Here is a 22,135-nt window from a genome sequence, read left to right as displayed (position 1 = left end):
TCCAAGGACGGAATGTGACCTACGCTAATACTGGACTCAGTCTGGCATTAATCAATATTGGAAAGAGGTTCAAATCTATTGGATTTTAGAATACCAGGGGAGAAAGCTATACTTGCAGGTCATCCTTTAGGCCTAAGGTTAGTTACATTCTCAGAAGTAATGAAAGTAGGACATGGAAAAGGCTCACCCAGAGACCCTACTACAGGACCCAATCTTACAAACTGTGTGTTCTGGGGAGGAGTTGGCCTTTAGAGAACATAGGGCAAAATATTTATAAATATAACCCAGAGGTACCAGGAAGATCTTACACTAGATTATGTGCCAAAAGAGGAAATCTAACATTGACAATGACACAATCCTCATCAATGTCACTAGGATCAAAGCCTATCCATACACATCTCCAAACCATTACAATATCACACATCTCCAAACCATTAAAATATCACTAGCATGGTGCAGGGGCAACCCTCTAAAATGAATAAGCCAATCTAAAGTTGTGTTGAAGAGCTCACTATCAGATTCATGCATCCCTTGCAGAAGGGGAGGAACTGTAAAAAAACTACATAAGGACATGCAGCAGGGGGAGATCTACAAGTACCTTATCTAATGCCGTAGGTGTGGCCCTACTTAAGTCTTTTGGGTTGTAATGTTCACTATCCCCATCAGCTACTGAAGGACACCCCATACCAGAACGGGACTGACAGGGCTTTATGACTAACTCAACGCTGGTTACAAGCTCATCACCAGGGGCTGGGATGATCCATTCTGTTCTATAGACAATAACTTGTGTTTCTGTATTGGCCTTATTAGCACTTGTGCAAGGAATGCCACCTCCCCCTCTGTTCACTCAAACACTCACTACTCAACTCACCTCCATCTCCTGTGGCCTGAGTCGCTAACTTCCCCTCAAAAGAATTTAAACAGAGAGCCAAAGATGAAAACTTTCTCACGTTTGTTGAGGTCATGGGGCAATCAAGGGTTTGTAGCTGAGGCAAATGATAGAGCATCAGGCTCAAGCTTTATAATCACTAAGATATACTTTGTAGCACTATATATTTACAGGCAGCACACTTTCTACCATTGGAACATGTGATCCAGACACACACAAATGTAGGTTGGATTCCATGGTTGATTGTCAATGTGTAGATATGGTTTTTTTTCACTGTACATTTGAAAATTAACCTGGTACTTCTTATAGACCAAATGTAAATGTTGAAGAGGAGGCATGGCTAAGTAAGCCGTTAGTTTAAAGCAGAGACTGCTCACTGCAGGCCTCTTGAGTAAAATAAGGTATCTTCTGCTCATAACACAAATATACATAACAAAAACTCAAACATTCAGAGTTACAATAAAGCTACAAAGAAAACCCATAATTCATGGTGATATCTTGCACTGCTCATGACTTCACACCTGACATCATTGATAACATCTCAAATGACATCACCAATGATGAGATTCACCATGACAGCAAAAACCCCTGAACAGAATTTCATCAAAGTAAAAACAAATCTTGAACAACTGTTATAAAATTTCAGTATGTGATCTCTCTTTTCAGACATGTTTTTGATGGTAAAGTCAACTGGGATAGGGTTTCTCTGATGCACTTTATGCTCTTTGAAGAAGCACTAGGGTACATTAGCCCACTTGAGCCTTGCGTTAATAATTGAAAACTCTGACCTAATGTTAATACATAATGTGAAATTACTTTCAGCCCACTTGGGCATGATTCCATTTTGTATATACTTTGTTTAAACAAGTTATATATATTTATAATACTTGTTCAATGATTATTGATCAATCTTATGAATTAAATTATGATAATTTAAATGTTACTACTATCAAAATATACTTTGTATGGCTAATGAATTAAACTGCATAAGGGTACTGATGAATTAGGTACTACTTTCTTTGTCCAATGGTACTTATAGTATGTCTTCAATTCGCTATCTATCTATCTATCTATCTATCTATCTATCTATCTATCTATCTATCTATCTATCTATCTCTCCCTCTCTCGCTCTCTCTCTCTCTCTCTATATATATAGCATATATATATATATATATAATATATATATATATATATATATATTATATATACAGGGAGTGCAGAATTATTAGGCAAATGAGTATTTTGACCACATCATCCTCTTTATGCATGTTGTCTTACTCCAAGCTGTACAGGCTCGAAAGCCTACTACCAATTAAGCATATTAGGTGATGTGCATCTCTGTAATGAGAAGGGGTGTGGTCTAATGACATCAACACCCTATATCAGGTGTGCATAATTATTAGGCAACTTCCTTTCCTTTGGCAAAATGGGTCAAAAGAAGGACTTGACAGGCTCAGAAAAGTCCAAAATAGTGAGATATCTTGCAGAGGGATGCAGCACTCTTAAAATTGCAAAGCTTCTGAAGCGTGATCATCGAACAATCAAGCGTTTCATTCAAAATAGTCAACAGGGTCGCAAGAAGCGTTTGGAAAAACCAAGGCGCAAAATAACTGCCCATGAACTGAGAAAAGTCAAGCGTGCAGCTGCCACGATGCCACTTGCCACCAGTTTGGCCATATTTCAGAGCTGCAACATCACTGGAGTGCCCAAAAGCACAAGGTGTGCAATACTCAGAGACATGGCCAAGGTAAGAAAGGCTGAAAGACGACCACCACTGAACAAGACACACAAGCTGAAACGTCAAGACTGGGCCAAGAAATATCTCAAGACTGATTTTTCTAAGGTTTTATGGACTGATGAAATGAGAGTGAGTCTTGATGGGCCAGATGGATGGGCCCGTGGCTGGATTGGTAAAGGGCAGAGAGCTCCAGTCCGACTCAGACGCCAGCAAGGTGGAGGTGGAGTACTGGTTTGGGCTGGTATCATCAAAGATGAGCTTGTGGGGCCTTTTCGGGTTGAGGATGGAGTCAAGCTCAACTCCCAGTCCTACTGCCAGTTCCTGGAAGACACCTTCTTCAAGCAGTGGTACAGAAAGAAGTCTGCATCCTTCAAGAAAAACATGATTTTCATGCAGGACAATGCTCCATCACACGCGTCCAAGTACTCCACAGCGTGGCTGGCAAGAAAGGGTATAAAAGAAGGAAATCTAATGACATGGCCTCCTTGTTCACCTGATCTGAACCCCATTGAGAACCTGTGGTCCATCATCAAATGTGAGATTTACAAGGAGGGAAAACAGTACACCTCTCTGAACAGTGTCTGGGAGGCTGTGGTTGCTGCTGCACGCAATGTTGATGGTGAACAGATCAAAACACTGACAGAATCCATGGATGGCAGGCTTTTGAGTGTCCTTGCAAAGAAAGGTGGCTATATTGGTCACTGATTTGTTTTTGTTTTGTTTTTGAATGTCAGAAATGTATATTTGTGAATGTTGAGATGTTATATTGGTTTCACTGGTAATAATAAATAATTGAAATGGGTATATATTTTTTTTTGTTAAGTTGCCTAATAATGATGCACAGTAATAGTCACCTGCACACACAGATATCCCCCTAACATAGCTAAAACTAAAAACAAACTAAAAACTACTTCCAAAAATATTCAGCTTTGATATTGATGAGTTTTTTGGGTTCATTGAGAACATGGTTGTTGTTCAATAATAAAATTAATCCTCAAAAATAGAACTTGCCTAATAATTCTGCACTCCCTGTATATATACTCACTCTGTAGGTATAGTTAGGGTGACCAGAGATTAAGGGAGTGCAAAGAAAGAAAAGGTGTTACAAAGCAGGCTTAACATTTAAATCTATTCATTTTCCATAGACTTTTCTATCTCTCATAGTGCAAAAACAGCAAGTAGGATTTTCATGAAATGTGTCATCATTACGTATTGGGGTGAGGATGATTCTGTGGGGTACTGCAGGTAAGTAGAGTAACTAAATGTTAAGTTATAAGATTTTCCAATTTAGTGATATTTTGTAGCACAATCCTGCTAGAAAGTACCAAGAAAGCCCAAAAAACAAACTAGATTGCATATGTAATGTTTTAGATTTACTACATGAACAACTTAAAGACCCATTTATGGTCACGTGATAATGGAAACCTATAAACAAATACATAATGACTAGAATGCATCCTAATCTACCTAAGTTTTCTTTGCATGCTATCTGGTTTATAAAAATAAATGTGCCCAACAAGCCAAACAAAAGCCTTCTTCGTCAAGTACTCCTGAGCAAGAAAATTGAAAAATTACCTTGCAGTGAGCTAGTCAAACTACTATACAGAGGACATGATAATTAACCATTAGGAAAAAAACATAACAATCTTAATTTTTATAACAACGATTGGCTTTCGTTCACTTTGGGCTTCATATGTACCACAATCTGACTAAAAGTAGCAGGGGAGCTGAACAAAGTAAACTTGATTGCATATGTAAAGTTTCAGAATTACTACATGAACAACTAATAGACACATTTATGGTCACATGATTGTGTAAACCAATAAACAAATATGTAACAAATACAATAGATAAAAAGAAAGAAAGCACATTAAATTGGATTGCCACTCTGTAGTTATATTTAGCATTCCTAAAGATAGGAATTCCTATGATATTACCTCTCTAGTAACGTACCACTCATTTGAGGAATAACCACAAAACCTTTTAGACCTAAAGCATTTTCTATATTTCAAGATGATGTACATTTTTGTAGTGAATCTTTAAGGGGATGCAAAGAAAAAAGGGTGTCCCAAAAGTATGTTTTTCCACCAAATAATTTTCCATAGACTTGCATTTGATGTAGCGCAAAAACAGCTAAATGGATTTGCATTAAATTTGTTAGGATTATACTTTATGGTGCAGAGATTATGCTTTTTAGGTATGGCAAATAAGTAGAGTAAGTAATTTTAAGTTGTTAGGCATTTAAACTTAGTGTCATTAGTCACCACTGTACTTTCTCATCATTTCACAAAATGTTATGAAACTACAGCAGTACATGGCCGTAAATGTATTTAAAAATATATATAAAAAATATACAAATATGTTTCCCTACCGATTACCACTTTAATAAGGTGGTAATAGGTAGGGCCCTACTCCTTACTCATATCTAAAGCCCTAACACTGAACACAGCCAAAGTGTAGTAATGACAATATGGCTGCCTCTTCATTATCAAAAAAACACATCCATTACCCAGTTATATATTAGCATGTCGTCACTCTACGCTAGTGTACTACACTGTATGACACTCAATGAAACAACACTCAGCTTCGCTCTGCAATACGCCACTCGATTATATGACATAGCACTCCACTCTGATACTCTCCTCCACTGTACTCTACGACACTTCACTTCACAATACTCTATTCTGACAACCTACTTCACCCTACTCTACTCTATGACAGGCCTACTCTACCGTTCAACATAACATTTCCACTGTACAACTCACTGCTCCAGTCTACTATACTTGACTCCACTGTATGAGACACCATACCACTACACTATATAACACTTTACTACACTGTATGATACGCTACTACACTACACTCTTCTCCATTCAAAAACGACAATACTCCAGTCTATGATAGTAGACTTTACAACACTATCATCTAGTGTATGTCACTCCACTTAACAACTCTCCACTTGCGACATTGGACTCTATGATTTTAAACACATTTTGATTAACATTTTAAAAAAACATTGAAATTCAATGACAGGACCAAAGGTTAAAACTTAGTTATAGTTAGGAAAACTTATTTTCCCTAGAAAATCAGGTTTACACTACACACACTTTAAACATTCTAAAGTTATAGTTAAAACTTTAATTTACAATTTATCCACTACCTTCAAATTATTATATTTCATTTACAATGTATCCACAAACTTCAATTATAATAAGTAGCGGCCCTTGTTACACACACTTTTCAGCTTGCTAACCAAACAACACTAACTATACTTTGCCACCCTACTGCTTAAACTTCGCTTGTACAATAAAATATTTTTTCCTAACTACAACTATATTTTAAACTTTGTTTTTTTCATTTAATATGAGCGTATGTGTGTGTGTTTGTGTGTATATATATATATATATATATATATATATATATATATATGTTCAGAAACATATCCGCTTGATGAGAAATATTTCTTACATTGCTTTGCTACGAAGAAACGTATACGTTTATATTCATTTTGCTATATGATGAATTTACTAATTAAGTGACTAAAAATATGTAGTTACAAACTTCAAATTTCGATAATTATTCTAGCAACAGCCAGCAAACATTGGCAATGGTATGGCGAATAATTATATTAGCAAATTTGGCCTAATTCTCAAAGACTGTGCCAATAAGTTATAAAAGGCATACTTTTGGCCCGCTTATGTGAGTAATCTTTGGCGTTTTGCTAATATCCACTTTTATGCATTTTATGTAAGTGTGTATAACGTATGAACTTCATAAATGTCCATCAAGAACATTTAGTATTGACATTTAAGGCTGACTCATTTCTCTTACTGTAACCCCACTCACCCATAATTTTCTCAATGCCTAAACTGCACATGAATAGGGGTAGGAAATTAAAAAAAAATTCTGTTTCCTTCTTCTTATACCAGAACAAAAACCATTCCCACATATGACACTCCTTCGTATGCACATCATTTGAATATCGAATTGAGGCCTGCAGTTCACCTCAGTTTTTATCTCACCTACAGTAGGTACAATAATCTGTAATTTAGGTGTGCACAAGTACATTTTAACATTGTTGGGAGTGCCCTAGAGTCTGCTAGTGTCTGTTCGTTTGCATGGATTACATATCATGTCCCTGACCACTCATCTGATTCGCACAATTTTCATGGTTTCTAACATCCTAAACATGTGGAAGTTTATACTGACAAAGTTAGGCAACATTAGGATAGGAGCCACCTACAAACTGCAAAACAGAGGGATACAGTTCAGTTCACCAGGGGATTTCTGGGTTATGTTATGTCCTGTTTCTCCAACCAGAGTTTAATGGGAGTTACTGTGAAGTGCAAAGCATCGCCAAGATCAGAACTGACTTGTTCCTGAGGCTGCTTTGCTGACTCCATGGGATGAGCCATCCCTTCAGCTTCATTGCGCTCAAAGTATGTCAAGTGCATCACACCGAGGAGCTCTAAAGAGGGCGACACACATCTGTGATGGTTGAACATCTTTGACAGATGTCTGTCTTTGTCTTGGGCAGTTATTTTTAAAGTGACGATCCTTATAGGACATGGCATCGTGATGCGTTGATGCTTGGATTCACTGAGGGTTGCTGAAAATTGAGTGTGCGTCTGTGAAAATGTTCATAAACAAAGCTTCTCTTTGTGCTTCGATTCAAGATTGATTCCTCTACTAAATGTTAGAACAGAGGTATGCTAATAATCATGGAATTTGCTTTTTGTAGTGCACATTGCAGGTTTGGTATTCTTAGATCCTATTTACCCACCACAGCTTTGACATTTATTGGTATCCATTTAACAGAATCTTTGTATTGACTTAAACATCCTATATACTTGATTAAAGTACAAGAACGCATTCCAGCGGTGGCTGGCCATGAACTGTGCCAGGGCACTGCCCCACCGAAACATCACCCACTGCCATATCCAACTACATGCTCATTGTACTGCTGATTTCACTTGAAAATAAACAATCTCATGAATTTTTTGTTTAAATGCAACATCTGCAATATTGTTTAAATGCAACAGCTGCAATATCATGTCAGAAGAGCGCTGAAATAGCTCCACTGCGGTGTTGAACATGCATGAGGCACAAAACAGGCAGGGCAGCATGTCACCTAGCAAAGCTACAGTGGTGATCACAGTGATGCAGTCTATGTGCTCCGGAAGTTGGGGGTAGAGAAGAAGCTTCTACCATTAGCCCTACCCCAGCTTCTGAGTGAGAAGAGGCCTGTGGAGTACTTTCAATGCTTCACCTAGCTCTTCTGAACAACCAAAACAGTAGTGGCTGCTGTTTATGACACTTGTGTTTTTTGCGCTATTGTTTTAGCACAAATTGTGTCCATGTGCCCAAAATGACTGAGAGGATGAATTTTGCTCTAAAATCTAGGATCAAATTGCCGGTATGTAACTGCATGGAATTTTTCGGGTTTTTTTCCAAAATTTTGCGGAAATATAATAAAGCAAGTTATGCAAATTTTGCATATTCACAGTTGTATGTAGTAGCAAAGGTGACGCAGTTAATTGAGCCAAGAAGTAAAAAGTTATGAGCACTGAGGAGGTCCGCCCACCATTTTCCAAGATAATTTTTAAGTACCTACAAGTTTGTGTGTGTGAGAATATGTGTGTTTGTGGGTGTATGCAACCATATATGATTGTGAATGCATGCATGCACATCTGTGGTGGTAGGCAATGACTAATAATGGTGCCCACCCATGACATATTGAACGAATTCTTGGCCTCAGGCTGCTTACTCCTGTACATTAGTGTTCCGTGAGTGACATATATGTCATTCATTACCAAATTCTTCTATCCCTCCATAATGCTGCACGATTGGCATGCTAATGTTATGGCAAAAATAACTGTACTTCTGAAAGGTGAGTGATAATTCTTACTGAATTTGGGACATGTAATACTAATTTTGTTTGGTTACTTGGTTCCAGACGAGATATACTAATATGGTTGCTAGTTCATGACTTGTGTGGAACCATTTCATCATCAATATTGATAAAGCTTTTATGATATTATAACTACTCCTGTCTGAGCGTAGTGTATATTGTAGGCTTTCTGATCCTATGGACCATATGTAATTTGCAGTAGCATTAATGTATAACCGTCTATGATTTGCATAGCTCTACGTCATGGCCACTGGAATAATGCAGCACAGGAGGACGAAAATGTAAGGCAGGGTTGACTAAATTTTGCTGCAAAAAAAGTTAAAGTATATTGTATAATTTGGAACATTTTATGATGGTATTTCTTCAATATTTTACTGTTTTTCACTTGTTAAAACCTTATGGGGGTATGTTTCATTTGTTAGTACCAGTTTATCTACCAAATGTAGCAATAAGCAACCGAAAAATGACCAGGTGACCAGTCAACCTTTCTGAAGAGCCTTCTACCTCGCAGCAACACTTGTTTTCATTAACTTTTTACCTTCTTGAGCTTCTGCTTGTTTTCGTGAATGGTCTTAAAGTTTAAACTTCCTGCTGACCCTTATAAAGGAGGATGCGCTTGCATAAGTCAATTGCTCAATTCTTGGAGTCGAAGAGACAAGCACTATCAAAGCTGCGAATGCTGACTACTACCGACCCGATTGGTGCATGGTGTAGGGCTTCCAAAAATACCGGCCCTGAATCACTGATTCCAGCTGGTAATTGCTGCTATGTACACCATGCAATTATAAGTGTTTATTACCTCAATGGGGCATAACCACATAGACCCAGAATTTCTGTATCCTAATCCACATGGCTATGCCCATTTATCTCATGCTATGAGCAGGTGGTTAATGGGAGTGGGGGACGGTGCAGGTTGCAATGGTAGGTAGGATTTCAGGGGGCAAAAAATGGTATGTGCTGCAAGAGAGGAGCATTGCATTGTATGTATAGGAAGGGGTTGGGCATTGGCTGGAATGCCCTTATGCCTGTAGCCCCTGCTTCATCCATGTGAATTTACAGACCAGCTTTTCTGGCTGTTAAAAATGGACCCAGTAATCCGAAACCCTAATATATCCTAGAACCAGACACTTGGCTTCTTGTGAACAAGCAAAATGGTAACCCAAATAGGCACACTACTCTGCCCAATTGATAATAGGTCCTAATTAGGAAACTGAGGACTTTGTCTGCTAAAATACGTTGGCCTCCGATTCCCATTTTACACCCTGTATATCTGCACAAGCAGTAGGGTGGTGTAGGATTGACTCTAGGTACAGTACTACACGTTACTAACCTATGGAGACATTGCTTTTGAAAACTGAGTGAGGCCAGGGGTGATTTACATATGATTAGTCCCTGTCTGGAGTAGAGCAGTGAAGAAAAAACAATGGACTGGAATGTGGCTCAGATTAACTACTAGTGTTTGAAATTAATTCAAGCATTCATCCATTATTTCATATCCTTCTATGCCCAGATGTGGGCCATATAGATCTCTGCAGCATAGGACCTTGCTGATGACATCTAATAAGGTTGGAACATCTCTGGGGTTGCCATGTATCCATAGAGAGGGGATATAGTTTAGCAGGGCCAAGATTGATGCATATGGTTGGTCCTTTTCTATAATGTCACAGAGCGCATAATCTAATGGACTGGAATGTAGCCTAGAGTAATTGCTGGTGGATAAAAGAGATGTAATCATTCAGTCTATTTTTGTTCTTCTCGTTTTTAATGTAATGACACTATATTACATGCTTCTTACTCCTCCTGAAGTGCGTTGGATAGAACCCAATTCAGGAGAGTGTTATCAATGTCATAGGCACGCACAATAAAATGTCTCTCTGTGTCATAAATAGTAATGGCTTCCCCCAGGATTGTTTTTCTCAGGTGCCTTCTATGTTACATTCCTAGGCGGCGCTGAGCATACTTTCCTTTTCTGTACACCTCTCTCCTCATTGTATTGACTATTTTCTGAGCTACATCATTCATGTGACATAACTTCGTGCTTTACCCAAAAACAATTCCTGTTTTTTTTCTACCGAGCAGTGCAACCTATTTTCCCTATAACGTAGTAAATATGGAGGGGGCAGGTTTTTAAAGTTTTTTTAGTAGAAGTGTCCGATTTTGCGATTCATGCAAATCCTCAAAAGTGGTCCTTTTAGTTACAGCTCCACTTTTTTCCGCCTGCCCACACACACACACACACACACACACACACACGTATGCAGTCTAATAAGGAGCATGAATAAGCCCATTTTACCCAGTGACTGCCTGACTCTTCTACTGTAACCTGTAACCCATAGAGGGAGAGATGTTGTTAGTTAGATGCTCAGTGGGTGATGCCCTTTTGAACTGAGAACAGGGCATAATCTTCTGAGGAGTAGAAACACATCGAAAACCCTAACATATTTACTTGTTTCTACAAAAGTATTCTGACTATCTCCTTTAGCAAGTGACCCCTAGTCCTGGCCTCTTGCCAAAAGGTTTTACATACATGGTGCATCAGCAGTTTAGTAATTAAATGTTCACACAATCAATCCGTTCCCTGAAGATGAGTAGAAATAAAAGCCAAACTAACAGAAAGAGAGAATCAGGTTTAACACCATGAAGATAGTTTGCCCCAGATTAAAACATTATTCGGATGATATGTACAACGTTGTTCTCTCCTAAAATGCACTGTGTTGATAGAAGAAATCACTGACACGCATTATTCGAGGGATCCAATAGAAAAGTCCAGCGTTATTGAAACAATGGGTTACCCAAGACATTTTACATTAGGGAGGACATCGGAGACTCTACAAAATGTCATTAATTGCATTTGTGAGCAAGCCGTTTTGGGGAATTCTTCATAAATTGCATTTTCCAGATCCACGTGAACGTGATAGCATTCGAGCACCTCCTGTCCCCCCACTTGGAGCCCATCCCTCTCTTTCCTTGGAACCCCCTCGCTGGGAGCATCCGTGCTATTTCTGGTCTGGATGTCATGAATAAAGCTCCACTGCCGCCTCATTAAATGTGGCGGCTTATCACAGCGCTGCTCAGACTGATACCTCAGGAAGCCCGTGTCACTATTGATGGAGACATCCTTTGATCATCGGATTCTGTCCATCCAAGCAGGTTTTCTTTATGAATATAATCTAATGGTTAATAATGCCAATCACATAATTTGAATATGGCTCTGGACGAATATGCTTTCAGTGAAAGGGAATGACCCAGAAGTTGGTGGAGTTGTACTGGGAGCGGTTTCCCCGTGGAAAACATATTTTCCATGTAGAAAAAAAAGTTAGCAAATGTATTTATTCTTACACTTTTTTCGCATCAGAAATATGCGACTGTATATTTTTGCTTAAGAAAAGGTAATTCACTAAATGTTCTCATGATTATGCCTGGAAATTTGAGACTAATGTAAGTTTCCAGGCTTTATTGCAAATCTGCTCTCTCGTGAGGTAGCAAACTTGCAAGTAAAGACTTATACGTTTGTAAAACGAGCCCAACCCAATTCATGTGTTTTTAAAAAAAATGTTTTTAACTCACCACCTCTATTGCAACAGAAGCTTTCCAGTATTTTCCTCTTGTATTTGCCCCTTAAGTATTTCTGTATCTACAAATGCATGTACAGAGCCAGTCTGCAAACCACTCCTATTTTGCAAACCGACCTATTAGTACTTAGGTGAGTTTGCAAAATAAGTTTCTGGTGGCAAAAAGTAGAGTCACAAATTATGATAATTTTTGTGACCAATTCTCAATTGGCATTATAACCTCCAGTCACATTGCCAACTTCAATGCCAATTGAAATGCCTGAACTTTTGAAAAAGCCAGCTTTTCTAAAAGGGTGGCCAAGAATAGAAAACATGAGGAGGGCCAATAATTGTTATCAGAATCCGAAGTGGGTTATTTCAATCGTATCTTTGCCATCACAGTTTTCTATGAGCTAGGCACCTCGCTCTGACTGAAAGATTGATTTAAAAAAGCCAAATCAGGGTGTAAGTACTGCAGTCTCTGTTTCATGACTTTAGCTGGACAAAGATCTTTGAGCGAATCAGACAGATGCTTTGGCTGATAAAAATAGTTGAACTATGCTGCAGAGAGGGGACTTTGCGTAAAGTAAATGACAATTTAGTAGGACAGCCTAACTTTTTTGATTGTAGAGATGGAATGGAAAAAAACTATCTTCACTGGTGTCAATTCAGATATTTTTTATTTTAGTCATGAAGTGAACTGTCAGCTCATCACACATTTCATGGGAAGGAACTATCGAGGTAGTCTTTGAAATGGGAAGAGAGAGCTCGTTGATGACACTGAAAAGTTCTCATGGCAGGCAAGGAGAGTTGAAAATCCTACCAGTAAAGTAACTACAATTTTTCAAATAAATTGTATCCTTATATTCAGCTAATATCAACTGATAGGTCTGATAAGCCTTTAAGGTATAGTTAGATCTCCATTTCCTTTGAACTCTTTGCATATTATGTTTTTGAATGACAGATTATTTGTTAAACCAAGGATTGTGTTCCTGTTGATTGTTTGGTGTGCACACCACTGTCAATTGTCTCTAGATTTTATCGCTCTGCTTTGCAGTTAAAATTTTATCCAACAAGTCTCTTCACCCACTCACTACAAAGGCAACCCTCTAAACCAAGTTTGGACTACTAGCCTCTTAGTTTCTCCTATAGCTGTCTTGCCCTGCATATGGTCAGACCACTTTCTAATTAAATTCCCTTTTACATATGTGCTTCCACTTAAGCCTCAACCCATAGCTGCTAAACGTGTTAGAAATTGGGCTTGTGTCAACACAGACTCCTTTTGCAGCTTCCTGGCTAATTCTTTGCCTTACACTAAGGTTAACCCCAATAGACTGGAGGAGGGTATCCTTAACTAGCTGACTAACACTTGTGTCTTTCAGGCTTCTCTTCGAAGTGCCAGACCTCCAAGGCATCATAACACCTCGAAATGGTGCTCAGAGGACCTGAAGTTAGCCAAACTGGAATTATGCTGTGCTGAACGTATGTGGTGGAAAAACTATTCCTCTGATGAAAAAGCAGTCTATTTGTCACCTCTTAAACAATATATGAAGTTTAATATACAAGTAAAATCCAACTATCTTTCGGATAAAATTAATAACTCAGGTAACAAGTCAAAGGAAACTTTTACAATTGTGGATGAATTGTCCAATCCTGATAGAGTGACTCTTCCAATCACTCCTACGCAGAATTTATGTGAGGCCTGAATTCCTTCTTCACTGATACGATTACCAGCATCAAAACTAGCATCCCTCCCTGTCCTTCTGTTATGACCATTTTTATGTCAGATCGCAATTCAGCCACATTGTCTGTTTTGCCTGCATTCAGTAAAGAGCATCTTTTGGGCCACCTGTCTGAAGTAAAATCAGGCTCCCCAAATGGCCCCTGCACTCCTGAGGTCCTAAAAATGGATTTCTCTGATTTTTATGATCTAGCCCTTGCCTTATTCAACATCTTTCTAAACCGTGGCCTGGTTCCCAGCTCTTTTAAGGAGGCAATTGTGATTCCTCTATTAAAGAAAGCTGGTGACAACCCCTCTATTTTAAAAAAAATGACCACCCAATATCTTTGCTTCCTTAACTGGGTAGGGTACTTGAGGCTCAAGTAGCCAAAACCATCTGCACTTTTGTGGAGTCAACAAACTTTCTTGATCCCCACCAAGCGGGCTTTCGACCTGCTCATTCCACCGAGACAGTTATTCTCTCAGTGATGGACGAGCTTCGTGAGGTGGATGATAGGGATACCACCCAGGTGCTAGTGCTTCTTGATCTTTCGGCAGGCTTTGACATGGTCGACCATGATATTCTGGTTAACCGCATTGAAGCCGCGGGTCTCGGGGGCACTGCACAAGACTGCATTGAGTCCTTTTTGAAGGACCAGTTGCAGACAGGCTCTCTTCTTTGTGCTCATCTAAGGTCAGTTTGTCTTGTGGTGTCCCCCGGGGATCCTCTTTGTCCCCCTACCTCTATCATTTATACATACGTCTGCTGATGCACTCCCTGAATCAAAGGAGGGTCAAGATTTATAACTACGTGAATGGTTTGCAACAGATCTTCAACATTGACAACTCCCCGGAATGTATAACCTTTTTCCAAAACGCCATGTTACTTTTTCATGATTAGATGAATGACAATCAGCTTAAACTTAATTCCAACAAGACGGAGATTGTCCTTATCACAAATAGGCTTGATATATTGAGATCTACACTTTGGCCTGCAACAATGGGCTCTCCCCCTGTGCCCAAGAATCCAATTAAGAGGCTTGGAGTTTTGATTGATGCCAACCTGACCAAGAAACCTCATTTAGGGGCTGTAATGTCTTCATGTTTTTTACAACTTAAGAAAATCAGAAGGATCAGTAAATGCCTATCATTTGAGGCTCTCAAGCAGGTTGCCATTGTGGTGGTCCTTTCTGGATTAGATTATGCTAGCTCCCTGTACTTGGGTCTCCCAAAGTGTCTAAACCACATACCCAAATCTAGGCTGTTGTTTTATCAACCCTGTAACTGTCACATCATCCTCTTATTGAAGAATTTGCACAGACTGCTGTAGAATAGTGCTCCATCTTTGAGGCAGGATTCCTCATTTTCAAACCACTCCGGACTGGCAGTCTTACTTTTGTATCTGCCCGTATCAAAAACATATCCCTACTGGTAATTTGAGATCTTCACATGCTAACCTTCTTACTATCCCCACCTTTAAAAAAGGATACCTTAAAAAAAGGACATTGGGTGGATCCAGCTTTGTGGTACTAGCTCCCCGCATCTGGAATGTTTTTCCTCCAGAAATCAGGTTTTCCTCTTGCTACACTGCATTTAGGAAACTCCTAAAGACTTGGCTTTTCAGGCTGGCATATGAATAATGAGCTGCTGCATGCTATAGTCTAGTTACCTTAGTTCCAAGAAACTGATTTGGTGAATGTGCGGTCTATGAATATTTGTAACATGACATAACTCTTTTAGAAGGAATTATAGAATCAAGGCAAGTAGTAAGGTTGTTTTCCAATGTGGCTAAAAGAAGGTCCATATCTTTCACTTGATCTAACTTACCATAAAAAAGGATCTAATAAGTTACTTTGGCATAAGTAGTTAAAAGGAAAAAGTTTCTAATCACAAATAGTGGCCATTTATGTTGCTGCTTGTTTACGGGCTAACAATGTTTGAATATGAATAGAAAAGAGAATAGTTTAATGGTTTGACCAAGAAAAAACGAGGTGTTCTTGGTGGTTGCATGGTAATGAGGCAATACAAAGACTAAATCCAACTGGTGACCTAAAGAATGAGTGAGTTTCTGACACAATATTGTAATCATCACTTGAGTAAAACTAACAATATTGTTGACAAGGGCTTCAGAAATATCTGAGATTGTATCTGGTGGATGATAGATGAGATCTCGCTCAGCAAGTAAATTCAGGAACAAACAAACTCAAACAAAGGGTGGATCTAATTTCAAAGTGTTCACCTCCTTTTTAAATCAAGATAATTGCCAGTTAATTTTGCAAAGTCTGGTGGGAGAAACTCATCAAGTGCCCAGTTAGGTGTCGCATCTAACCATGCCTCGGTTATACAACAGTTAGTGATTTTTATGGGAATCACAGCATTCTTCTATTTCAGTCTTTTGTTTAACTATCTCACATTAGACAGCATGAAATTCTGCAGGCATGATAGAGGGGCGGTACATATTCAAGGATGGTTTGAGAATTTTAGATACTGACATACGTGACTTAGAAAGAAGACTTTCCTCCTTTAAAGAGGTACACTTATCAGGAGAGAGGACATAAGGAGTGTCATAAAAATTACCCAATTCTGCTTACGTATATTTAGTTGTGGCGTCATCATTCAAAAAATCTAAAAACATCTCAGAAAGGGAGAAGTGGGCAGATGAGCTTGCCTTGGCATGCAGCAGGCATTGACGCTTAACACTCACACTTATCACTGTCATGGGTTGGATTGTGGGTAAGCTAGAGTGCCAAAACCCAAACTAAACTGACTAGCTTTCCCACCCAAGATGGTGTACAGGTAATGGAGGGCAGAAAAATGCTATGCTTCTTCTCCTACCTTGGGAAAGCTCTACCGACTGGCGATAGGAGGACGGTCCTTCCTAAAGGGAGCCGATAGGAAGCCTACTACTAAAATATGAGCAGAGTGTATAGTGCCTACAAGTTCAGGTTGAAAACTAAAGTGAAAAATGCAATAATGCATCTAAAAACAACTGAGGAGCGACGTGAAGTAGCACTGAGTAAACCACTAAAAAAGTAAAATAAGTGAGCATTTCAAGTCAATAGCAGCACAGTTAAAAACACTAAATTAAACAGATGAGGTACAAAAACAGACCTCTGGCTGGCAATCCATGCAGCTGGCAAATTGAATTTGATTTTTTTTGTGTGAGCAAATGCAAGAGTATTGCCAGTGGTTCACCTTGTCATGCAGAGTGTTCTTAGCAATATTTATTGTCTGTGGAATGTTTGGTTTGAGAATGTGGAGAGTACCTATTGAAAGGTGTCAGTGGGGGAACCTTGGCAGAACATTTTGTGGTAGCTTTGGTTACCTTTGGCTGACCTTTTAAGGGCGACCTGCAGCATCATGTTGAGAATGAAAGTATGGTGGTTGGTCCAAACTTGGGAGATGGGTGGAGGCAGTTTATTAGGGTTGTACATGCCTGAGATGACAATATCTAGTGTGTTACCTTTAGATTATGCTTCACAATTACATGAGATATGGGATCCAGGAGGGTGATTAATTCTATGAATGCTTCCGTCATGGTAGCAGTTGCATCTTAAGTGTTGCAGTCAAAAGAGGAAGTACTACTTATGCTGTAGAAAAAACAGGGTGATACAGATTCTGTAACTTCTATCCTAAAATTGTTGCAGCCAGGTGTTCTGAGCTGTATTTGAGGGGGTTAGATGTGGGATTGACTGAGATGGATTGGAATAATGTCATCCATGGGAAGGTGATTTTTTTCATGTTCTTGTAGTTCTATGATTATTTCCAAAATATCACTTGAGGGTATAGGTGAACCTAATTTCTGCAGCGAATAGTGGGTGTGTATGGTTGGGAAAGAGATCCCCTATAGCTGTAGCATGATAATGTGAGGAATAACGAGTGAGCTGGAAATCCACCTGCGGAGCGTGGATCTGTATATGTTGGCCCTGCTACGTACACAATGGCTAACATGGGAGGTAAGGAGCAGGTGCCAGATCCTTTGCCCCTTTTAGCATTCTGGCAGGATCAAACAATTACTGTCCCAAGCTTTCGGCCTTATCTTGCCTAGCCCCTTGCAATACAGATATGCAATCACAGATGTAGCAGTTGAAGACTAATTATGTTGCAGATACGAAAAGTACTCTTGCAGCACATGGAAAAACGATGAACAGACCTTCAAATATCTGATCTCATTTATTGGGGAAGAATGAGCAAAATTCGCTTCCTAGATAATTCTCTGAGAGGAACACACATATTTATCTATCTCTAGGAAAAGAGTTTGCACATGTTTGATGAAAACTACTGTGCTCTGGTGACCCATCAGGAACATAAAGATTTCTATCAGTGCTTCAACATCTCCGACCTGCTCACATACCCCCATCCCTTATCGACATATATTTATAGTGATCAGTGTTCAGAACATTCCCTCAACTCCAATTATTTACAGAAGTCTTCCAAAGACACATCTTCCACCTTTAAAATATATAGATTTTGGGAGTCACTGCCAAAACCTCAGAATATGTGTTTGTTTCCCTACCATTCCCACTAAATGAAATACAGGAGGAGCCCAGGCACCTTCACTGGACTAAAAACAAAAAACTGTGAGTAATTGAGTTTTTAGGTGGATTTCATACTACCATTGTTGAGTCGCTTGTGTGCTGGGTACACGATCCACCAGTTACTGGGTGAATGATATACTATGTTGTATTCTGCATTCTTAGAGCACGTTTCTTGCACATGTATGGCCCCATTGTGCTTTGGAGGCCTTGCCTATTTCGTTGCAAGCTGTTGCATGGTTGGGAGAGTGTATTCCACGTGTAAGTTAGGTAGGTGGCATTGGGTAATGTGTGTGGAGGGCTACTGGGTTGCTTCAGGCCAGGACGAAAAGAGTACAGTGCTATCAACTAAGCAGATGAGGCCCACTGTGAACAATGTTCTGGGCCCATCCTCCAGGTCGTCTCTAACACAGTATCCCCAGCAAGAACCATTGAAAAGAGTTGCTCCTCATTTCTACGCAGAGATTTCTCCCGCACGAGCTGGTAGTTCAAACAACCGTGGGTACAAAGAAGTTGCCATTAGTTTTTTGTGACTGAGAAAATCCTATTATCAGAAGAAAGGCCCCAAGTCTGATTTGGGAGAAATGCGTTTAGGCGCTCAGCTGAGCATTACCATACGGCTCTCCCCTTCAAGCCGCCAGCTCGAGTCATGCTCCTCAATCGCAGGGGCATTCAGCACAGCGACTCTGCACATCAGAGGATTTCTTTGCTTTTGAAGGGAGGAGTCGATGCTGATAAGGCTGAAAGCATAAATTAGGATAGGAAAGTGGAGTCAACAAGAGAAGAAATGCCCCTCCTTTTCCTGCGTGCCTCTTACATATTACCATGCGTAAATCCTAGAGGTGGCAGGGATTAGTTACCAATGAAATCGTAAATTGTACATTTGTAACATTGGCTGAACATGTCCCTGTTATTACGTCTGTCTAGTATTCTTTAACTGGTTGTACATGTCTGTTTATGGGGGAGGAACGTGTTTTGCTGCATTGGTAGCAGAGGTCAGAGACTCTAGCTCTCTCTGCTGATCATGACTCTGAATCCCGAAAAGGCCAATTCAGTCTTTCGTTCCTCAGGGGACAACGCACTGTGTACCATTAAATGGGGGAGATAATTAACCTGTTATTTATAATGCTCAGAAATGACAGAAAAACGCAATATGACACATTGTATTTAAACGTTTCAGCATTGCTATTGCTTTTCTGTGCCAAGAGTGCATTGCCTACAAGTGAGCATGTTACTTACAATGTTGCACAGTGCATCTCCCATGATTGTTTGTTACTTTGTTACCCTCTAGTTTCTTAAATTGAACATGCACTTGCAAAGTGCATCACGTGTCAATCCAGGTCCTGTTTGAAGACCTCTCACTGGGAGCACAGATAACTTCCATCTCAAACTACTGAGGACATTTCTACTCAAATTCTTTCTGTAATGGCCTGCCGGCCTGCACTATCCACCAACTGTAACCAGAGCTGCCTCCATATATCTGTTGGTGGGTCCAAAGTTTAGGAGCTGAGATTGAGTGGACTGACTTCTTGCTCTAAAAAAGATGTGCCCTAAAACGCTCGGCACCTGATAAATAGGTCCTCCAACAGTTCTTTAGACTTCAGGAGGAAGCTGGGGACCATGCAACTCTTTAGTCTAAAATAGTCCTGCTTAAGTTTGATGAGCCAAGTCCAATTAAGGTCCCTACTACAGTAGCAGGACCACCTTGGGTAATCATGACCTTTGTAAAAAAATAAATTAAAGCAAATCATGTCATAGTGCCAAACAGGAACACTGTTGGACATGTTTTGCGCTATTCTAACCTCTTTGATGCCCACACCTGGCTATTTCGTTGACACGGTCAGTGCCATTGTTCACACCAAAGAAGTGAATCCATCCACCTCCAGCTAACTGTAAAAATATAATTTTTTATTAAGTAAACTAATTACGTACGTGTGTACATACGTAGGGAAAGGAGCAACAGTTATCGTATTCCTCCCTCAAAGCAAGTGGGAATGCCCTGTTGTCAATGTACGAGGCCCCAGATAACACCTTGTAGAAATGTCCACTAGATAACACGAGCTAGAATCGACCATCCGAGAGGCTTCAGCGAGGCAGGCAGGCTGCAGGGTTTGAACCAGTGCTTAATTTGAGCCAGTGGTGGCCGGAGGGACCACCAACACTCATTTTTGGGAACCTCCACTTGCTTTTCCTCAGCAAACATTGACCCACATTAAGAGTTAAGAAAAAAATACAAGGGAGAGAGAGAAAGATGGAAAAACCGCCACCAAGAACGAAAGCAGGAAACTGCAAGGGTGAGATAAAGGGGCTGGGAGTGTCTGGCAAGAGGCATAATGTGGATTGAAGATTATGTAGCGTTGGTATTCTGCACCTTAGCACATATCACCAGCATTGGTCTTCTGAGCACACACTGGGCACCGGTACTCCTTATTTTACAAACTAAGCACTGGTCTGAACACAGGCACCAGAACAGCAGGGCTTTAATGTCTCCTGCAGATACTGTTTTTGGATCGTGCCTTCTCTTTTCTGATGCCTCTGCAAGCCCTCTCGTCCTCAAGAGGAACTTCTCTATGGCCCTCTTCCCACCTGTCCGCACTCACTTCCCAGCATATGCATGGGGACGACAGTGGATCTGGGGTCAGGGTACCATATGGAGATGCCTCTGCCCCATCGAAGTTACTCCTGTCTCGAGTAAAAGCCCAAGGAGATTGGTGACTTCAGATATTAATAAGAATCATGCACATCATCCAAAAGCAAGCCCATGCGGGCTACCTTCAGTGCCCTCCTGGACTGATGTTGTGTTGTATAGGCTGTCCTATGGCAATATGAGATCCTGCAGCTGTCTCATACTGATAGAGTTTTAAGGTTGAGGGAGCATTTATGCCTGGTGGATCTTCCTGCAGTGCCTAGTGACAGCCCTCGGGGAACTGTTTCAAATGAGCTCACTAAAGTTTTAGGGCTTCTAAAACACTCCTGATATTACTGAACAAACAAGTGTAGCAAATGAGCAAAGACTCTAAGATGGGAGCGTGTATTTAAGGGTGAACGTGAGAGAGATGATATCCTAGCCTGATAAGTCTGATGCAATATTCTTAAATATCTGGTTAAATTGTCTCTATTTTGAAAATTAATTATATAAAAGAAAATTAAGGGCCTGACTTAGAGTTTGGGGAAGGTTACTCCATAGGCTTTTATGGGATCGTAACGAGGCGGACAGGATATCCGTCACATTTGTGACGGAGTAACCCCGCCACCAACCTGTAAATCAGGCCCTAAGGCAAGGTGGTTTTAGCCGCGTTGGAAAAAGTGGGTAAGTTACTTGTGCACTGGTTTGTTTTCTCACCCTACTTTGAAACGTTTCTTCCACCACCTTCCACAGTTAAAATGCCCAAATGCTCCTTATTTTTAATATTTGTAAACTTTAAAAGGAGTTATTTTTTACATTGATGCCTTTCACATGCCTCATTATGTCATTCTCCTTCGGACTGATCACGTTAGTAGAGGCTCTCTCTTTGAAGCTACATAATGTAAACATAGTTATAAAGGATAAGGAGCTGTAAGTGGGTTGTCAAAATCTGTTCTTAGGACACTGAGTACCATTGACCCTTCAGTAAATTTGAATAAACAGCTAATGTGAAAAAAGACCTGTTTGACAGGGCCCATTGTTTTCCATTATCGTTCTGAACTGCCTCCCTGCCTGAGTGTGATGAAGCACCTGCCACATCCCTAGAATCGCTGTGTGTCTCTCTGTTGATCTAAAAACACATTTCAATTTTTATTGGGCATTTTTC

The 22,135-nt window shown here is 40.0% G+C and overlaps 1 protein-coding gene across 2 annotated transcripts in view; it reads left to right on the top strand.

Annotated features, from left to right (window-relative positions):
• CACNA1G (calcium voltage-gated channel subunit alpha1 G) overlaps positions 1-22,135 on the top strand; it is a 1,194,479-nt gene that overhangs the window by 366,428 nt on the left and 805,916 nt on the right. The window lies entirely within an intron of this gene.

Source organism: Pleurodeles waltl, chromosome 7, assembly GCF_031143425.1.
Source record: "Pleurodeles waltl isolate 20211129_DDA chromosome 7, aPleWal1.hap1.20221129, whole genome shotgun sequence".
NCBI lineage: Eukaryota > Metazoa > Chordata > Amphibia > Caudata > Salamandridae > Pleurodeles > Pleurodeles waltl.
Note: the sequence above shows the minus strand (reverse complement) of the source record. Positions and strands in the feature narration are given on the sequence as shown.